Raw genomic sequence first — 20,601 nt, forward strand, 5'->3', positions numbered from 1 at the left:
AGCAAGCACACTCCCAGGGACGCTGTCTCCCGGTTTTCCCTGTAGCAACTTTTCTGTTTTGTTTTCTTTCCTTCCCCAGACCCTAGAACAACCAAACATATTTTTTGCAACTATAGTCATCCCACTGGCAAATGTGGCTGCATAGCCCTCTTCCCACTAACTGATGTCTTCCTTACACACTTATTTGTACGCTTTTCTCCTACCTTCACTCATTTTACATAAAATACTTTATAGAAAACTTTCATGTAAAATTAGATATTTAACTCTGAACTATCTAGAGCTGGTTGTGGCTCAGTAAGCATGCCCAGGTCTACATCTTAACTACTACCTCCTGCCTTATTGATTGCTTTCTTGAGAGGGTTCAGTCCTTGCCAGTTCTACCCGGTCCGTTCGCCCTCCCTTTGCTCGGGCTCACTCGTCTCCCCTATCCCAACCCTATTCCCACCCACCCCCTCTTTCATTTCATTTATATGCTCTAAGCCACACCCCTTTACCCTCTGGCCAATACCTTTACTCTCTTCTTCTACCTCACTTCCTGTCACACAACAACCTTCTTCCCACTCCTGTTATATCCCTCATAATGGCTCCTTCTATACACTGTTCTTTACCATTATGCTCTCTTGCTTTAATACTTTGTCTCCTCACTCTCTTTACATCTGCTCACCTGCACCCACTACCTCAAAATATACACCACAAATCCTGCAACACCTTCTGCCCCATGACTTCTATACTAATATTAATCCCAGCCTATACCACACAAACTATCCCCTTCCTGTGAACAAATTCTTCCTCTCTACCAACTACTCCCTATTCTACTCTCTCAATGACCTTAACTCTATTCCCTACCACATCTCCGAGAAACTGTATTACTTCACACACCTGCTTTCTCACCTCCTCTCTGCCGTCATCTGTTCAGGGGACATCCACCCCAATCCTGCCCCCTCAACATTCCCTCCTCCTCTCAAGCTATCCCTGTTAAATGTCCCAAAACCCTTCAAATTACTACCTTAAACTTCCAAAGTATATGTAATAAATCCTCTGAACTACAAGCCTGGCTCTCTCATAACAAGACCAATATCCAAGCCGCTACAGAAACCTGGCTAAAGCCTACTATTCAGGACTCTGAGTTTCTCCCACCAAATTTCAATATAATTAGAATTGACAAACCTAACAAAAAAGGAGGAGGTGTTGCACTCATCTATCCTAACACTCTTAATTTTGTTCCGTTCAAACACTCTATCCCCCAGTTCCAAAACGCTGAAATTCTGATTTCCTTTCTGGATATTAATAGCTCCAAAAAACTCTGCATTGTTGTCATTTATTTACCCCCTGGAAATAACATTACCACCCTAGAAAATATCCTTTCCTGGATTTCCTCCACCATAAAAAAATGAAACAATTATACTCTGAGACATGAACATTGACTGGGCTTCCATTTCCAGCATACAGTCATCCCTTACTATAAACTTGTTTCATTTCACTCAACTCATTACCACCCGACCAGATTTAATAACAAAACAAATGAAGGTAGAACCTTAGACTGGATTCTAGTCACTGACCCCTATAAATACACAACTTCAGGCACCATGCCCAACTCCATTAGCGATCATCTCCCAGCCTACACAGTCCATGCCTGCTCTTCCATTAATAAAGTAGGCACCGTCAAAATCATCCAAAATCTCTCAAAATTTAACCCTACCACTTTCATCAACATCCTAAAAAGTATTAACTGGAATAGTCTCAAAACTTTCCCTTTAGATGAGGCTCTTAATCATTTTAATGACACCTTTCTAAATATCTTGCACAGCCTTGCTCCCTCTAAAAGTAAAAGAATTAAAATAAACCATGCCCCTTGGTTAACAAGAACTACCAAAGAACTAATGACCCTTAGAGATATAGTCTGGAAAACATGCTTAAATGCTTAAATCTAAAAATCCTTCAGCTCTCATCTACTATAAACACATCCAAAATCAAGCCAAAAAGCTCATTGCTAAAGACTAACAGCAATATTTCCATATCCAACAATCATATATCCATGGTGGTACAGCGGTAGTGTTGTTGCCTCACAGCAAGGGGTTCTCCCGTTTGATTCTCGGCTGGAGTGCAGGGAGTGCCTTCTGTGTGGAGTCTGCATGTCCTCTCCGTGGTTGGGTAGGCGATCGAAAGACATGCGTAAATGGGCATGCCTTTGTTGAAGGTTGAACGTCGAGCTGGCACCTCAGCATTCATCAAAATCTGCTGCCAATCATTAGCGGACCGGTGTTCTGCTGTGGCGACCCATAACTGGGAAAAGCCGAAAGACAACAACAACATATAGGAAGAATAACCCCAAAATGTTTTGGTCATCCATAAACAATCTCCTGAACCCTGGCACCAAACATAATCCCTGCCCACACCCTGATATGTCTCCAGAACAAATTGCCAGAAAACACCTACTTTATAGACACCATTGCCAACATTACTGTTTCCTTCTCCACACCCCTCTCTAACATTGCTACTCCTACAACTGAATCATCCCATTCACAACATTCCACTAATCCCACTAATACCTCTCAGACCTTAGATCATACCTCTCCAAGCAAAAATATCCCAACTTCAACTCCCCAACAACAGTCTCCAGACTCTCAGTTTAACTTCTCCTCTATCTCCACCTCCTTTATTAAAAACCTTCTATCAAAATTAAAAAATGGTTCAAACTCCGCCGATAATATTCCTAACAAGTTCCTAAAAATAGCTAGCGATACTGTGGCCTACCCCATTAGTATTCTGATCAATAGATCACTTCTTGAGTCTTGTGTTCCTTCCCTTTGGAAAAAAAGCAATCATCATCCCGCTTCATAAAAGAGGTCCCTCAACTGACATCTCCAACTTTCGTCCTATCGCTATACTCTCCCCTATTTCCAAAATCCTTGAAAAATGTGTACAAAAATAACTCCTAGACAATCTTCTGACAACCAAAATCCTCTCTTCAACACAGCATGGCATCCATCCTGGTCACAGCACATCCACTGCACTGATTTCATTTCTAGATATAGTTAACAAAGCTAGGGACTCAGGACACATCGTATCAGCCCTTTTTTTAGATCTATCAAAAACATTTGACATCATCTCTCACTCTCTCCTCTTATCTCAGCTATCAGATATAGGATTATCTCCCCATGTCGTCAATTAGTTGCACAGCTACCTCTCTAATAGAGAACATGCTGTCAGGTGGCACAACTCTATTTCCCTCTTCCTTCTCAACCCTACAGGAGTCCCTCAAGGTTCCATCTTAGGTGGTCTGCTTTTTAATATTTTCATCAATAACCTCCATTTGGCCATCCCACACAGCTCCCTTGTCCAATATGCAGATGACTCAACCATAGTCTGCTCTGCACCCAATGAAACTCTCCTTTATCAAAACAGTCAAGCAGCCTTTTCCTCTATGAAGAAATGGCTCCACACCAACTATCTTTCTTTCAACCCTAAAAAAAAACTAAACTTATGATTTTCACACCCAAAAAACAATACTATATAAATAAATTCAACCTCAGCATCACTCAGTGCTACAAAAATTAAACTAGTAGCCCACACCAAATTGCTAGGAATAATAATAGATGAAAACCTCAAATTCGATTTGCATATATAAAAGAGCTTCTCCAAGACCCACAAGAAACTAGAATTGCTCTACAGGAATAGTAAGTACTCCCCCCACCAAACTAACTCTAGCACAAGCATACCTGCTCCCTTCTCTAACGTACTGCACTCCACTGTTCACCAATCTCCAGTCATCCCTACAGTCAAAATTAGAAAGGTGCTATAACAAAATCGCTAAATTTGCTACAAACACCAGCCACTCTACTCATCAATGCATTGCCCTCAAAAGTTACAATGGCCTGAGTTTCCCCATTACTTACTATCCCTCCAGCTTAATATTACTCACAAACTCATTTATAAACCACAACTCTGCCCTGTGCTAAACTCACTACTCACCTTCTATAACCGTACTAGACCACTACGATCTGAACAACAGCATCTTTTTCAAGTCCATAAGCCCAGGTTATCCATAGGACAGCTACTTTACTCATGGACCATGGCCAAAAAATAGAATTCCCTACCTACAGCCATCTGCTCACTACATAATCCTTGCAAATTTAAAACTGCCCTTCAAAACCACTTCCTTTCTTATTGGATCTGTAACTGCTCTGTTTCCTCCTCTGCCATTACTTAACCTGTTCCACTGAACTTAGCCATTCCTTTTCTATGCCCATCCTAGATTCTTTTTTCGTATCTTCTGCACTAATTTAATCCTATCAGATACCACACTCCCTCCTTAAAGCTACCGCTCCACTCCCCTCCTATCTCTCCTAGACTACTACTACCTTCTGTGTACTCCTCACTAACATTTAGCACATTCCTTTTATAGTCCATTTGTTCCTGTATCTGACTATGCCTTATGGATATTGCTCAAACCAATATTCCATTGCTGCAAATATTGTACCTACTCTCTGGTAATTATAGCCCTTCTGCACCTGTTTGTTTACTCTGTATCAATTTCAAGCAAATGTGTTATATGTAACTATTGTATATTGTCTTAAAATCTATTATGTTTTTACTTATGTACACCTTGGAGCTTTTCTTCCCAGGCCTCCACTGAAAATGGGCTCTCCATGGCGCAGTGGACTTTTCTGATAATCAAATGCCAATAAATAAATAAATATTTACTCATACTCTTCCCCTAGAAATCTGGAAATTCTGGCACTACAGGAGGTAGTCTACCCCTTCTCTATCTGGCAGGTATTGCTTTAGATCACCTCGGGAGGGGAGCCTGAGACGTAGGGCCCTGTATTCCACAGATGTAAGCATATGCCCACTCTCATAGTGGTTTGCTGTGATCTAATCACAGAGGCTTGGACCATAAGATTATTGTGTCATATTTCACTCCCTTCTCAACTACATATGAGACCGCAGTGTGGTTGGTAAGCAGTTCATCATGTTTATCATCACACCCTTAATCCTGAAGTGCTGTACCTCTGGTGTACACCAGAGGTCAGAATTCTATTTACGTCATTCTAGCTCTCCCACATAGAAGGAAGAAAAGCCTATGGGATCACTTCTTTCCTCCCTTACCACTTCTGGCCACTTTACTACTGACTGACGTTTTTTCCCCAAACCTGGAATGACATATATGCAGATGAACACCTCCTCTTTATGCCAACAAGGCATATTTTGCAAGTGGCAGCTATATCTGTGACAGAAGGACACTTCTACTTTCACAGGATTAAAATATTTACTGTTTGATGAGGCATAGCTAAGTAGATTAAATGCAATCATATAATACATCCTTGATAAATGAACTTGTGGTGTATAATTTCTTTTTAGGCAATGTGATGACTCACCTAGAAATATATTTGGACTCCTAACACAATATTCATTGAAATAAATCTGTTCTAAACCTGCTCTTGTGGTGCAGATGGAAAATGCCTTAACTGTAACCCAGATGACCTGTGTTCAACTAGCCATAGAGGAACAAGTAGGAGCAGACTTGGGAGTGAAAACCAATTGCCAGCTTACCTATCCTGGGGAGAGGGAGTTTGGTCTGGCTTGTTACTTGGGTAACACTTAGGACGAGCACCTGGTGAAGCATTCACAGACCCTGCAGAGTGTGCACGATTGTGAACGCATGATTGTGAAGAGGCTGGGGTGAACATTTGGGCAGAGGCACACATGCTCCTCACGGTTGGTAGCAGAACTCTAGTAACTCACCATGGGTAGTAGGATCTTCTGGGGAAGGGACTACAGTTAATTGGTTTTGGCAGCCAGGCCTAATCCCTTCCACCCAGTTCTAATGCCTCTGGAGGAGCACATGAGCTGGTTAGGCTCTCAAGCCAGGGAAAGAATGTGCCAAATGGCTCTCTTTCAGACCAGAGGTGCCTGGCCCTCACTTCTGAGGGAGGAATGAATGGGTCATTTGAGCGAAAAAAGGGGGGTGCCATTGGGCAAGATCCAGTGTACAGTCAAAAAAACAGAAGGAAAGACAAAGACAAGAAATTTGCTCTAGAAAGACTAGTATTCCATTATTATTATTACAACCCCCTGACCTGTCTTGCTTGAAAATGAATGCACTTCTGTACAAAATGGTCCTCTTACAGTTTCTGTATGACTGTAGCCCAAATATAGGACAATTATATGTCATGATTTGTGCAAGTAAATGGTAATAGCCATAGTACCAGCAATGGCAGATACTTGTATAACTTGCAAACAGGTGTGTGGGGATGGTGGTGGCGATCAATGTGTAGTTTTACGACCTGTGTTAGACTAGAACATGCAGGTGTTTGCTTAAGTGAAGCCTTAGAGTCACAGCCTGCAACTTGTTTGAACCTTTTTTTATTTCAAGTTATAAGTGACTTGATGCACGTAGAACACTTGGCTAGTTTACCAAAGAGTTTAGAAGGATGTGAAGAAAATTAGCCACATACACCACAACATCAGATGCACACACACACACACACACACACACACACACACACACACACACACACACACACACATGCTACCAGAGAAGTACACAGTGCTTTGTGAAATGCAAAGTTGAAGTGAAAAACATTCAGTGCACTTAGCAAAAAATATATATATTTTTATTTTTTGGCTGATGATTCAGTAAAACAGGCAGAAGTGAGTAGTACAAAACTTCTTCAGCACTGAGAAGTGGGACACCCTTCCTTGCAGCATGCACTTCTGCTAAATAAACATCTGTTTATGAAACATACACTAAGTTGGCCAGAGGAATGGGTAGAAAGATGGATGGATACACCACGGAGCCACAGTAAACATAGCTTAAGAAAATGGATTATAGGAATCCTTTTACATGCAAGCAGGCAAACAAAATAAATCATTGCCAAGTGCAGTGTGCAAGAAAATATCTGAGTAACAAAGAGTAATAAGGTCAGCAATGGATAAAGAACATTCATTAAATGCTGGACTTTGGGGATGCTGGGATTACTCCATATCACATTCTCCAGCATTTATTTTATATATATATATATGGTGTTTGTGATGTACAAAACAATACATAATGTTGTATGCTGAGCATCATTTCTGATAGGTGCCAAGCTGAGAATGTTATCCTTCTCAAGTTTGCATATTTTACTAGTGCCTTTAAAGGCAGCATGAAATTTGACCCCAGAGACTTGTCATATAACAGATGCATGTGGTCAGTACTGTCAGTACCTGCTTTTTAAATTCACCTGATATTTCTGTGTGTGGACTGATGTGCTCAAACATTTTGCTGCAATGGTTGTACTGTGACCAACTGTTCTGATTGGAGATGTGAGAGCTCTCTTGAGAACTCTTTCTGCCAGCTTCAGTTGTGCAAACATAATTTACAGAAAGTAGATTTCAGTGAACCTGAAGTCTTCCATTTTTTCCACTTTTGTGTCTCCATGGAATTAATATATATAAATTGTGTGATGTGGGCAGCTCTCCTCCACATTAGGGGTGCATAGGGGCATGGCCCCTGAAAAACAAGTTGTCTTTCAGGTTCATTGAAAATCATTTCAAACTCATCACCATCCTTTCTTAACAAAGTTGCAGATACATGTGACTAAGCCCTACTGTGCTGAACCACTTATAGCTGGGCATCGTTGTTGAGTGACAGTCATGGCATAAGCATACAAAAACAATGAACTAAAGCTTTTCAATACAATAACTAAAATGCCTTCACAATGTCAACTATTTCTAAACTTTTTTAGGAGGTAAATGGATCATTCAGTTTACTAATAAGTTAATAAAATAGGAGTTTCTGTCACAATATAGAATTAGGACAAGATGAACTCAAGCCATTGGAAAAATCCCCAGATGTTTTCATTTTATGAGGGGGACTGTACCTCCCCTAAATAAAACTGAGCCTGATACAAATTGGAGAAAAGTGCAGTTCCACAGATTTGATTGGCTTTTGTTGAAAAGCAGCATGTTCTCAATAAACATGGTTGGAACAATTAGCCAGATGCACAATGTAGAGGAACCCAGCCCTGACTACAGTGCAGGTGACACAAGTCTGACCAGCAGATCATGTGCCTGTACGAGCTGGCCAAGGAGGATGGGATCAAGCAACCATTGCTGGCTTACCCATCCTGATGGGGGAGCGGCAGCTCTTGTTCATTACACTTGTGACACAAAGTTGTGAACTGTTAGAGCTTGTGCTACTATAGTTCATGTGCACCAAGTCGCCAAGGGGAGACTATCATGTCCAATTACACTTCCCCTCAAGAGACGGCTATTGTAGGTTTACAGGAACTGTAAAGGAGGGCAGGTGCTCCCATGAGGACAGGGTAGGCTACTCCCCAGAACCACCAACCGGCATTTTTCTTACTGCCTGAACGTCAGCGGGGAATTTAGGGCAGATGGGCATTCATGAATAGGAACAAATGGGCCATGCAGCTCTTTCCAAGCCTGGGAACACCCAGCTTCTATTCCATTGGAACAAATGAGCCATGGCTGAAGGTAGAAGAGCCATTGCACAAGGTCCTATCAGTACCCACCCTCAGAGTGACCTTTCTGTCTTGAGGAGGGCCAGGCCAGCCATGCTAGGAGTGAATTTGTGAATACCCAACAAATGACCTAGTTCCCATATGAAGGAAGATAATGTATCACTCTGTTTAATTTGCAATGGGGGTCTATTCTAAAGATGGGGAAGGTGCTGCATAAGGAATATATTTCTCCACCATGTTTTATTTATCAGCTGTTAAAGCTTTACATCCTTGGTTCTGGTATTCGTGGAACTATTTGATTTGTGGAGGTACAAAAGATCCAGGACCACTGGGTTCCTAATAGATCAGAAGGCAAGGCATAAGACTTCCCTCAGATGTCTATAAGATACTGAATATTAGGACAGCATTTCCAGCTTTTCCTGACAACTTAGGGCTTTTAAGCTAGTGATCCTCTTAGTTAGGACCTTCTGCGGTCTTTCCAGTTGTTTGATATGTCCAATGAGGTACATCCCAAAGGAGGCATTGTACTAAACAATTGGCCTAATCAACGCTGAATATAAGTGGACACTGACCTCTTTAAATCTGCATGATATTCCCTTGGCAATCAGCCATACTAAGTAGAAGGATCTCCTGATTACTGCCATTATAGGATGATGAAAGGAAAAGGAATTATCAACACAAGTTCCAAGGTCTCTAACAACATTTTTATTTTGGAGTGGAGCATTGACTATGTTTCTAGCTGGGGAGAAGGGTAGTGTACCAAATGCTACAATATTGCACTTTTTACCTTTTAATTTAACCCATTTTAATGCACCCTGTGTTAACAGGTGTAAGTTCTTGCTGAAGGAGTTTGATGTTAGAGGGTGACTTGACAATGACTCACAGTTTACAGGCATCCACAAACCTGGTTACTGAGAAGCCTTGGTTCATGGTTGGGAGATCAGGCTTACAAAAGGGGTCCTAGTATGGATCCCTGTGTCCCTGTGGGATACCACTGGTCACTTTCATACTCTCTGATAAGGCATCTGCCACTTGTACCTTGTGGGCACTGTCCTTTAGACAACTGGCTATGCATCTTACCATACATGGATCTGTTGTAATGCCTTAAGCTTATTAATTATGTTAGCATAAGGGATGGTGTCAATGGCTTTGGCCAGCTCAAAGTATACAGTGTGGACAGCATGACTTTTGTCAACAGCTTGTGTTACTTTTTCAAAGAAGTTAGCCAGATTCAGAAGACAGGATCTACCCTTGATGAAGCCTAACTGCTGCAGGTCTAGCATGATGAGATTTTATTGTCATAGTTTAACAGGTCAATTATATGTTCTGTGTCTTTGAAAATAAGATTCATAAGGCTGATGGGCCTATAACTCACAGGGTCTGTGGGGGGGGGGGGCACCCTTGTAGAATGGCATTACCACTTCAGTGTGCCAAATCTCAGGAACAAATCCAGTGGCTAAATTAAGGTTAAATAGTTCAAGGAGCGGGCGTATCGGGGCTTGTTTAATGCTGTTTCTTAAACAGACAAGAATGTTATCAGGTTCCATGGAATAAGTATTTTTAGTTTTAGAAAGCAACTTTGGTATATGTTCTTTAGTAATGATGGGGGGGTCTGAGGGCTTCAGGGATAACTGGGCTTTGGGTAGCTATAGCTGTGGTGAAGTGTGTACTGAATTTGTTTTCTAGTATGTTAGCAATGTCTACTGGGGTAGAGTAAGGGTCTCCTTTATGAATAAGTTCAATGCAATGTTGGGTATTATTTCTTAGTTTCCTAATGTAACCAAAAGAATTATAATTGTCCAGTTCATTGGTTACTTTACTAGTCCCAACAGAAATTTTCATGATTTTAGTGAATTTTCTCATGTTATCCTTGATCGAATGCCTTTTTATATGCTGTATACTTTAAGATTTTTTTTCCTTTTATTAAAAGCAAATCCCTGATTTGACACACCTTGCATACCTGGTGCTCCTTGAAGAGCCAACCAGCCAGCTAGTTCCTGCTTCCCTCCCCCACCCATCTTCAGCAAACAGGTGCAAAAAAAAAAAAAAAGAAGAAAGAAAGAAAAAAAAACCATGATCTTCTACAGGTGCAAGAGCCAAGCAGGTCCTTTTTCTGCACCCCAATTCTTTTCCTCCTTCTTCAGGTTTTACTTGAGGGGAATAAAACACATTTCACATTTTTTTTTTCTTTTAAACTGTAGCAAACAACATACAGAGGTCCACAGTGTTCAGGTTTGACTGCAAATGCAATACCAGCTTTTAAAAGATTATATGCGTTAAAGATCAGAATAGCTAGACTGGTTTCAGTTGGCCGATTGCACTCCTAACCCTTTGTGCGTGGGGGCAGTTGCCCCCTTCACCCCACCCTATCTATACTTCTGCCTTTTATTGTAGAATTTATGTATGTGGTCAAACAACCAGATTTGTTTGCTTTTAAATTTCCCATTATATTTATACAGTATCTGGTTTGGACTGCCAGTGCTATATATTTATCTAAGTGGGCATAGAACTTCTTTGTGAAGCTGCATGCTGTATGGAAACATCAGAAGTTATGTTGCTGTAAGCAAATTTTGAAACCCCATCATAGAACTTGATGAGATTTGTAAGTCTGAAATCCTTGAATTCCAAGATACTTGTTTATATTGTTTAGAGGTTTTATTCTGCAGGACTTTGCTCATCAGTAAAATGCAACAGCCATTCCTCAGGATTAGGATACAATTTAAAGTTGTTAAATTTGATAAATAAAACTCCCTAGATCAGATTGTTATTAGAGGAGATAATATTCTTGACCTGGTACTTCTGAATATTAGTTAATCATTTATTATTTCCCTGGCATCTCCTTCCTCAAGTAGTGAAGATCACTACAGGTCACTAAAGGGTGATAAGAGGAGAGGGCATGTTCCCCCAACCTCAATGTGCACATCATTTGTGCCAACCGACAATTTAAAATTAAAATTCTAACTTATGAAGTTGCACTGCTTTGACAAGGAGACTTTAGGGGTGAGGAACCCTCTCTTCATAAGTCCGCCCAAGCATTTGTAACACTATGTCTGGACAATTCCCATCAGTTCTCCTGCCAGCCTGGTCGACATGGGCATACTAAGGCAGTGTAGCAACTTCCACATGTTTACTGACAGCCCTCTTTTCCTAGTACTTAATTCTTCTACTTGAGAGAAATGCATCTACATCAGTCAGCTGGAATCCATGCTCTCTTGTGCTGCAGTCAATACTCCTGACAAAGAGGAGATTGCCAGCACAAACACTACACCACTCACATCACATAGCCAAGCACAACACACACACACACACACACCTATGTACAGGTCCTCAATAAGAACTTACCTAAACAGCAGAGACCTCCAAAACACACTCACAAACATTCCACACATAACACCAAACACATCACACATAGCAGACAATGCACCAGTGTCTCACAAACACAGCCCATAAGACAAAACAATAAACCATCACAGTCCATAAGGCATAAGAGTAAACCAAACATACTAGTCATTGGCGACTCAGTTGTGAGACACACCGATGTCCCCCTCACCAGGCTCGACAAGGAGAAGGTCATGGTCAGTTGTCTGTCAGATGCCAGAATCTGCCACATCGTGCATGCACTTAATTCTCTCCACAACAAGTACAACTATAACTCTGTCATTGTCCATGTTGGTGTGAATGACTTGAGAAGTACCGCCCTGGACTATATGAAGAGAGACATGATTGAGCTCTCAGAGTATGTGTCCCAGGCAGGTATGACCCTAGCCCTAAGCAGCATCTTACCTTCACCAAGAATGTTACCACAATACCAAAATAAAATAATTGACTTCAACAATTGGCTTAGTTTCTGGTGTCATTCCAAGGGGATCCAGTATCTGTCTGCCTGGGATGACATGGTTGACAGGCCTTGCTGCTTTGCCAGAGATGGCCTCCACCTGTCACCACTGGGATTCCAGATTCTGGCCAAGGCTCTTACCTCACCCATTGTGCCATTTTCAGACAAGGTCCCAAAGACAAAACGTCCAACATAAAAGATCTGTCAAAAAGCAAATTGAAGGTCACGCTGCTAAACTCTAGGAGCCATAATCTGAAAATGCACTCACTGGAGGCTCTCCTTGCACTGGAAGATGCCGATGTCTGTGTGGTCATGGAAACTTGGTTCAGGGCTGCAGACAGCACCCCTGCCTTACCAGGCTATACCTCATTCCACACATTCTGACCCCAAAATGAGGCTGGGAAAAGGTGGTGGAGTCTCTATCTTCATTAAGGACAGGCACACCTCCAGACTGGTCTGCAAGTCTGATGCACTAGAACTACTCCAGGTGCAACTGACAGTTGGCAAGACACTGATCCAAATTATAGCCAGCTATAGACCCCCTCCATGACTCACACCCAATCCTCTTGCCTGGATTTACTTGACTCCATCAGGGTACTACCTAATACTCTGATCCTTGGTGACTACCCCACCATTGACTGGGTGAAATATACCTGCACTAATGCACTCACTCAATGATTCCTTGACTTCATCAATTGTAATGCACCAGACCACCTCGTCTCATCCCACACAAGGGGAGACAACATTCTGGAACTGGTTCTCACCAACATGGGCGACCACTGCACCACTCCCATAGTATGTTCTTCCCTGGTGAGATCAGATCTTCAGACTGTCTCATTCAAAGTTTCTATCCCACCCAAGCCCCCCCCAGCCATAATCAAGCTAAAAAACTTCTCAAAAGCTGACTACAACTTCATAAGGGAGGGTATCTGCAGCTTCACACTACTACCCCCCTCATCCAGAGGATGAAGACAACTATGCTGAACAATACGCCAGTGCAGTATAAAAGCACCTGTACAATTGCATAGATTCAGCCATACCCAACAGAACTAAAACCTGCTCCTCAAGAAAACACAAACCTGTTTGGTGGACATCTTCTATCAACAGGCTTTACAACGAAAGTAAAAAGGAACAAATTCCAAATTGGAAAAACTCTCTCCTTAGCCCCAACAAGCAAATTAGACCACAAGTGAATACCTCCTTAGCCAGTTATGAATTGAAACTAGCCTCCGAAACAAAAGGAAACCAAAAGGCCTTCTTCAGTTGCATCAGGAACCTTGATGGCAAAGCCCAGGTTTGTTCTGAATTAGTATTTAACAGTATTTATCACTCACACTGATCCTGTTGACTTAGACAACCTGCTAGCAGATAGGTTCAGTGCAAACGTCTCCCACAAAAGGCCCTTTCAGCATCCCCAGTACTTGTCCCACACCTCACATCTCCATAGATCAAGTGTTAAAGGGCCCATCCACGGCAAATAACACAACATCCATGGGACCTGATAGTATCCCAGGCTGTATTCTGCACCATCTTCAGCAAGAACTGGCTTCACCACTGAGCACCCTATTCAGTCATGGCCTAAGTACAGGCTTGATTCCAGCAGAGTGGAGAACTGCCATTGTCATCCCTTTGCATAAAGGTGGTGCCACTACTGACCCTGGAAACTATCACCCCATTAGCTTGACAAGTTTGATCTGTAAAGACATGCAGCATATTATTATGGATCTCAAAACAAGGACATAGGCAATCTCCAAGCACTTGACCCCACCCAATTCAGATTCGTCAAGGGCAGATCTTGCCTGTTGAACCTGGTTGACTTCTTTGAGACTGTCACCAAGGCCCTGGATGAGGGGGAAAGTCAGAGCATACAGCTTACTTTGACTTGGCCAAGGCCTTTGACACAATCCCCCACTCGGGCATCATTAAAAAGCTAACACAACTTGGTGTAAATCCATATCTCATTAGATAAGTGGCCAACTGGCTCACCAACAGGACCCTCAAGGTCAAAATAGGCACCTCCACCTACGATAGCAGACCTGTCAGTAGTGGAGTTCCCCAGCTATCTGTCCTGGGAACCCTACTTTTGGCATCTACGTCTTAGAGGTCTAGGCAAAGACAAAAGGCCTGTGACTGTCCAAGTTTGAGGATGGCTATAAGTTGTGTGCTGTTATTGACTCCCCAAATGATGTTAACATACTGCAAGAGGGTCTCACAGCAACTAATGACTGGTGCCAAAGTCACGGCCTTAAGCTAAATGCAAAAAAATGTATCATCATACCATTGGGCAGAAACACGGCCCCTACTGATTACCACATCAACGGCAACCCCCTAAACACATAACCTGTTGGTGAGTGACCTGGGTACTCAGGTTGATAACAATCTTATATTCGACCATCAAGTAGTGGCAGTCATCAGAAAAGCCTTTTACTTGGCTCATCTCATAATTAGAGGGATTTCATCCAGAAAAAAGAAGGTTATTACCTCTCTATACTAATCTCTCAAACCAATAATTGAGTATAATGCCCCATGTGGTATGTACCACTCCAAACATCTGCACCAACTGGAAAGGCCACAGAAATACCTCACAAAGAGAATCCATGGCCTCTAACACCTGTCCTATGTGGACAGACTCAAATCACTATCATTCTACTCGGTATTGTACAGATTGCTTAGAGGTGATCTGTGTCTCGCCTACAAGGCAATCTCAGACCCTGCTCTACCAGAGATGCTCCATATCCATAAGTCTAACTCCTCACGCATTACCCACTCAAAAGGCCTGAATCTAATATGAGACATCAACAAAACCTGCCGGAGACACAGGTTTGTCTCTCAGAGGCTGTCCTGTCTCTGGTATAGACTTCCTATACACATCAAACAGAGTACCTCGCTGACCCTCTTCAAGCAAAACCTTCATGAGTGGATGGGAAACCACCAATTTTACCAGGGGTTCCACCTGTGTCCCTCACTGACAGGGGCAACATGTGCTAACTGAGGTTTCTTTTTGGAGATAAACTCTTGGCAAGACTTTTAAGGGCCCCAGAGCCATTAGCCTGGTAACCTCCTATGATCCTATGACCTTAGGAGGACCAGTATTTGTCACCATCACCTAGGACTGAGCAGGGAGGTTCCACTCAACAATTAAACAAACCTTAAACCTGGTTAACATTTAGGGGTGAGGAGGACCAGTATTTGGCACCATTAATCAGGACTGAGCAGGGAGGTTCCACCCAACAATTAAATAAACCTTAAACCTAGTTAACAGTGGAAACTGTATGACTGAAAGTAAGACTACTGAAAAAAAATCAGAAGTTCCATACTGAGTTCACAAGTCTCATCAGAAACCTAGTCATTAAAATTCCCCAGAATAAGCCATCTGAGGACTCATTAACAAAGTCAATGAAAATATTTATGACCTCATCTAGAAAAGCCTCCAGATAATTGAGTGGATGTAAAAATGAGAAGTCTGCAGTTTACTCAAAGGTAGTAGTCACACCAGCAACAACCTGGTTCAGTTCCGGTGTTAAAACTAATAATTTCTTCCCCATTGATACTACCTGGCCATGGGCTATGAATTATCAACATCAAAAATATCAGCAGAAAAAATATCTAAACTCAAAAATATTTAAACACGAAATATTGATAAAATTAAAATTGTACTAAGTAAGGGTTTATGTCATTTCCCTTCTATTGTGTGACCTCAGAGTTGGTATATATATATATATATATATATATATATATATATATATATATATATATATATATCTATGTATAAAATTAGTAGGGGTGTGGAGGACCCCCTGCAAAACATAGATTTTGTCAATATTTTTGAGATAAGTTATGTTTGTTGTTGATATTATGCTGTTTAGATTATTTTAAGTAGTCCCATATACGTGTGTGTTTTACTTTGTTTTTTCTAAGTTTGAAATTGCATGTGCCAAGGTTGCTTTTTCAGTGCATGTATAGTACTGTGTCAATTTCTATGTTTTTGACCATATGTGATCGTTGTTTTTGCCATCGACTAGAGCTGTTTTCATTAAAATCAGATACACTTATATATATATATATATATATATATATATATATATATATATATATATATATATACATACAGAGGAGTTATAAATATCCTTGGTCTCGGATGCTATGCCCTTACCACAAGGATCTGTGCTGGGCCCTCTATTGTTTGGAATCTATTTCTTGGAAGTCCAGGTGAATGTAAATGGCCTGTGGCTTACCAAGTTCGCTGATGATTACAAACTGAGCTAAATCATTGAATCCTCAAATGATGTTAACATATTACAAAAGGGGCTAACACAGGCAAATGATTGTTGCCAAAGCCATGAACTAAAACTAAATGCAAAAAAGTGCATTATTATCCCCTTTGGCAAAGAGGAAATCCCTGCAAATTACAATATTGACAGCACCCCCTAAGCTTAAACCCAGTGGTGCAAGATTTGGGAGCACAGGTTGAAAGCAGTCTAAACTTCGATCATCGTGTGTCCACAATGATAAGGAAAACCTTCCATGTTGCACATCTCATAATTAAGGGCATAGCATCCGAGACCAAGGATATTATAACTCCTCTGTACTCGACCATCATCAGACCACTAATAGAGTACCACACTCCCTTTTGCATGTACCTTACTAGACAACTGCAGCAGCTGCCGAGACCACAGCGGTTTCACACCAAGAAAATTCAGGGCTTCCAAAACATGACCTACATGGAAAGACTGAAAGTCCTATCATTGTTCTCTGTATCCTACAAGCTGTTGAGAGGTGACTTGTGCCTGGCCTACAGAGCAGTCTCTGACCCCACCCTAATGGAAATACTGCACGTCCGCAAATCAAATGGGACAAGAATCACTCACTCCAGGGATCTCAACCTAGCCTGTGACATTAACAGAACATGCTGCAGAAACAGATATATCTCCCAGAGATTGTCACTCCTCTGGAATAGATAGTAGACTCACTGTGCAAATACTGGTCATCTAACTAAGGTCATTTAGGGAACACGGTTATAACATGGCTAGCCTAGTATCCTCCTATGAACCTATATCTGTGTGTGTTTGTGTGTGTGTGTGTGTGTGTGTGTGTGTGTGTGTGTGTGTGTGTGTGTGTGTGTGTGTGTGTGTGTGTGTGTATGTGTGTATACCCACAGTAATTTCTGTACTTTTTCCTGTTGTAACTTGAACTGAAATTCTCTGATCAGCAACTTAATGACTTTTGAAGTTGCAAGCTAAAAAATAAAATTGAATATTCTTTGATAGGTAACGACTTTCATCTGTATTATTTTCCTTTGAATGTTTCAGTATTTCTCAGAAATGGAGATGTCTTCCTGATTCAGTAATATTCAGTTAGGCTTTTCACTTTGTGATTTTTTTTTTTCAGATTTGTTCATATCTGAGTTCCGTACTTATTGTCTACCACTTGAAACACTGAACGGAAAAAGGATAAATCGCAACTATTATCAGTTCTACTTTTTGTCTGCTTCAGACTTCCTCATTCTCTTTGTTGACCACACATAATTTACAAGAATCATGCTCCACATCAATACAAGTTTAAATTTAGCACTGTCGAGATTATTTCAGTAACGTTACCCTTACTGCTAAAAAGTCATTTCTTATTTGCTTATAGCTGTTCTTTCCTCCAGCTTCAAATGCTACCCTCCCTTTCTTCTTCTAAACACTTGTCCAGAATAAGAGCATTCGTATAAAACTGACAACTTCAAAGAAGTGCTGATAGCTTCAAAGAAATGTTATAAAAAAGATTAATAGCTGCCTTAATTTATTCCAAAAATAAATCACCCAGTTAACCACTCGCAAAGGTTTTGTTTAACCTTTTGTGACTTACGTACTTATACCTTTAGAGGTGTGATTTGTCCCCTTTCATAATACTGAAACCAGTTGTGGTTGAACACAATCTTAAAGCCTGTTGTAACTCTAAATAAAATATGAATTTGTTCTAGTAAACCATCTAAAGTCAGGAAGGATATTTTAGCAAATTTCCAGACTGTGAGTAATAAGTAAATAAAATCTTACCTTTGTACCAGGAGCATCATAATTTCCATTTCTTCTTGTTAAATTTGTTCAGGAATATATAGTGTGCAGTATTAATGATACTTATCAGGATTTGGGATAAGGAAGATACGTGAAGTAAAAAAAAATAAAATAAAATAAAACTTATTGTGGCCTTTAACTTGCCTGAAGACAGCATTTCTATTTGCCTTTAAATACATTATTTCTAATGTTATCACCCCACTTTTCTTTTTGTTTTTTTATTACTTTTGTTGTAAAGCTCCTTTGATACTAGATAACCAAAATAAGTTTATACTGCAATTGTTCTTGCTCAAGAGTCTTTTTTACAGCCCAGGTTTACAAAGTAGGTCATACATTTGTTACGTCTGTGTGTTGAGGCTTGGACATCTACAGTGTAATTACTCGACTTGAGTTGAGATCACCATCTATGCTTTGAAAAAAAAAAGAAAGAAAACCCTTTTCTATATGACTCTGCTTTAAGTTCCTAACTACAGAGCTCTTTAGTTCCTGTGGATAGCTTTAGCAAACAGCACAGCTTTCTGTGAATCACAGGGAATGCATATAATTTGTGAATCGCAGGGAGTACATGTAGCCTGTGAATCACAGGGAGTACATGCAATCTGTGAATCACAGGGAGTACATGTAATCTGTGAATCACAGGGAATAATCATGTTAAAACTGTGCAGTTTGTCTTTATGAGTAAAGTACAGCAACTGCCTCCTTTTGTAAGCTGAACTAACACATTTTTCATGTGTTTATCCATCTATACATCCACGTATCAGCTGGCACAGAGGATTAAGGTTGTGAGCTGTAGTTCCTATAATGCAGGGTTTGATTCCTCAGCCCTCATTTTCTTGCTGTGTAAGCTGAAGTAAGGCATTTGACAAGACTGTGGTTGGGGGCAACTGGGAATTTGAGCTAGGCTCCTCAATGGTCTCTTGGGCTGCAAGCCTAATATCTATGAACCTATCAGTTACACATTATTGGAATAAGACAGAATGGCTGAAGCCTATCCTGGCAAACAAATGATACAAGGCAGGAGTTAGACCTGGACAGGTGTCAGTCCATTGCAGGGCGCACACACGCACACACACACACACACACACACACACACACACACACACACACACACACACACACACACACACACATCCATGAACATGTAAGGCCAATTTAGTATTACTAAACATTCTGCCAGCATGCCTTTGAAATGTGGGAGAAAACCAAAGACCTTGCCTAAAATATACAAATGCAGAAAGAACATGCAAACTTCACACAGGAAGCACCCTGTACATAGAACTGAAAAAAGGAACCAAATGGTGTCATGCCTGTAGCAATAATTTCATTGATCATTGCACTGCATTAGATGATGTAATTGATTTGTACAATTATTGTTAACTCAGGCACTTGTTTTTTGGTTATAGACTGTAGATTATGGTGTTTGGCTAGTCCTCCCAGAAAGTCAGACGTACCCTAGTCAGATGTCATGGTAACAATTGCCAGAAGGAACATCAACGTATCTAGATAATTAAACGGGCATCTGGGTTGTGTGAACCATCGAGTTGTGTGACTCTAAAATGCATTTTTTGCAGGCAGAACACATTTATTGCTCAATAAACCAGACAGGCTATGCCCCTCCTGTGTTCAGGTCCCAACTGGTTGTGATGTATCTTTCTATGGATAGCACTATAATATCACTGGCTGCTGTGTTTAAGCTTAGCTTACAGGGTGCCTTCAAAAAGAACAGCCTGTTATAACATTAGATGGTGTTGTTCAAAGAGTGGGGTTAAAACATGTACTGCCTTCTTTAAATTGTAATGTACTGAAACTAGTAACCCTGTCTTCTGTACAGACAGAAGCAGCTCTTAGTACAGAACTTAGAAGCCTCAATTTGTCCTTCATTAATACAGACAAAATACTTAAAGTGGCTGTTCCTTACATGCCAAAGAAGAAAAACTGTGTACATAAGATAACTTTCCTTGTAAGCCTAACCCACCACAGAAGAGTTTAGACAGCTGCCATATGTTTAGACTTCTGATTGCATTTATTAACCTAAGCAAATGATAGTTTTGTAAACAAAAGAGCTTTCTTATCGTGGTGCGCAAAGGAAGATAATAGTGAAGATGCATACATCAAGGAGTTCTGAAAGAGTTAACATAACTGAGTGACTGGGGCTACCGGTCCACTTTTACTCCTGTGTGAGTTTTGCTGAAGAAGTACAAAACACCATGTCATTTTCCTGTGGTCAGTCTAAGGTGTTATT

At 40.9% G+C, this 20,601-nt stretch overlaps 1 protein-coding gene across 3 annotated transcripts in view; it reads right to left on the minus strand.

Moving 5' to 3' along the window:
* LOC122809404 (junctional adhesion molecule-like) overlaps positions 1-20,601 on the minus strand; it is a 286,702-nt gene that overhangs the window by 228,941 nt on the left and 37,160 nt on the right. The window lies entirely within an intron of this gene.

Source organism: Protopterus annectens, chromosome 8.part0 (assembly GCF_019279795.1).
Source record: "Protopterus annectens isolate FY-2018-M chromosome 8.part0, PAN1.0, whole genome shotgun sequence".
In the NCBI taxonomy this organism is placed as follows: Eukaryota; Metazoa; Chordata; order Ceratodontiformes; family Protopteridae; genus Protopterus; species Protopterus annectens.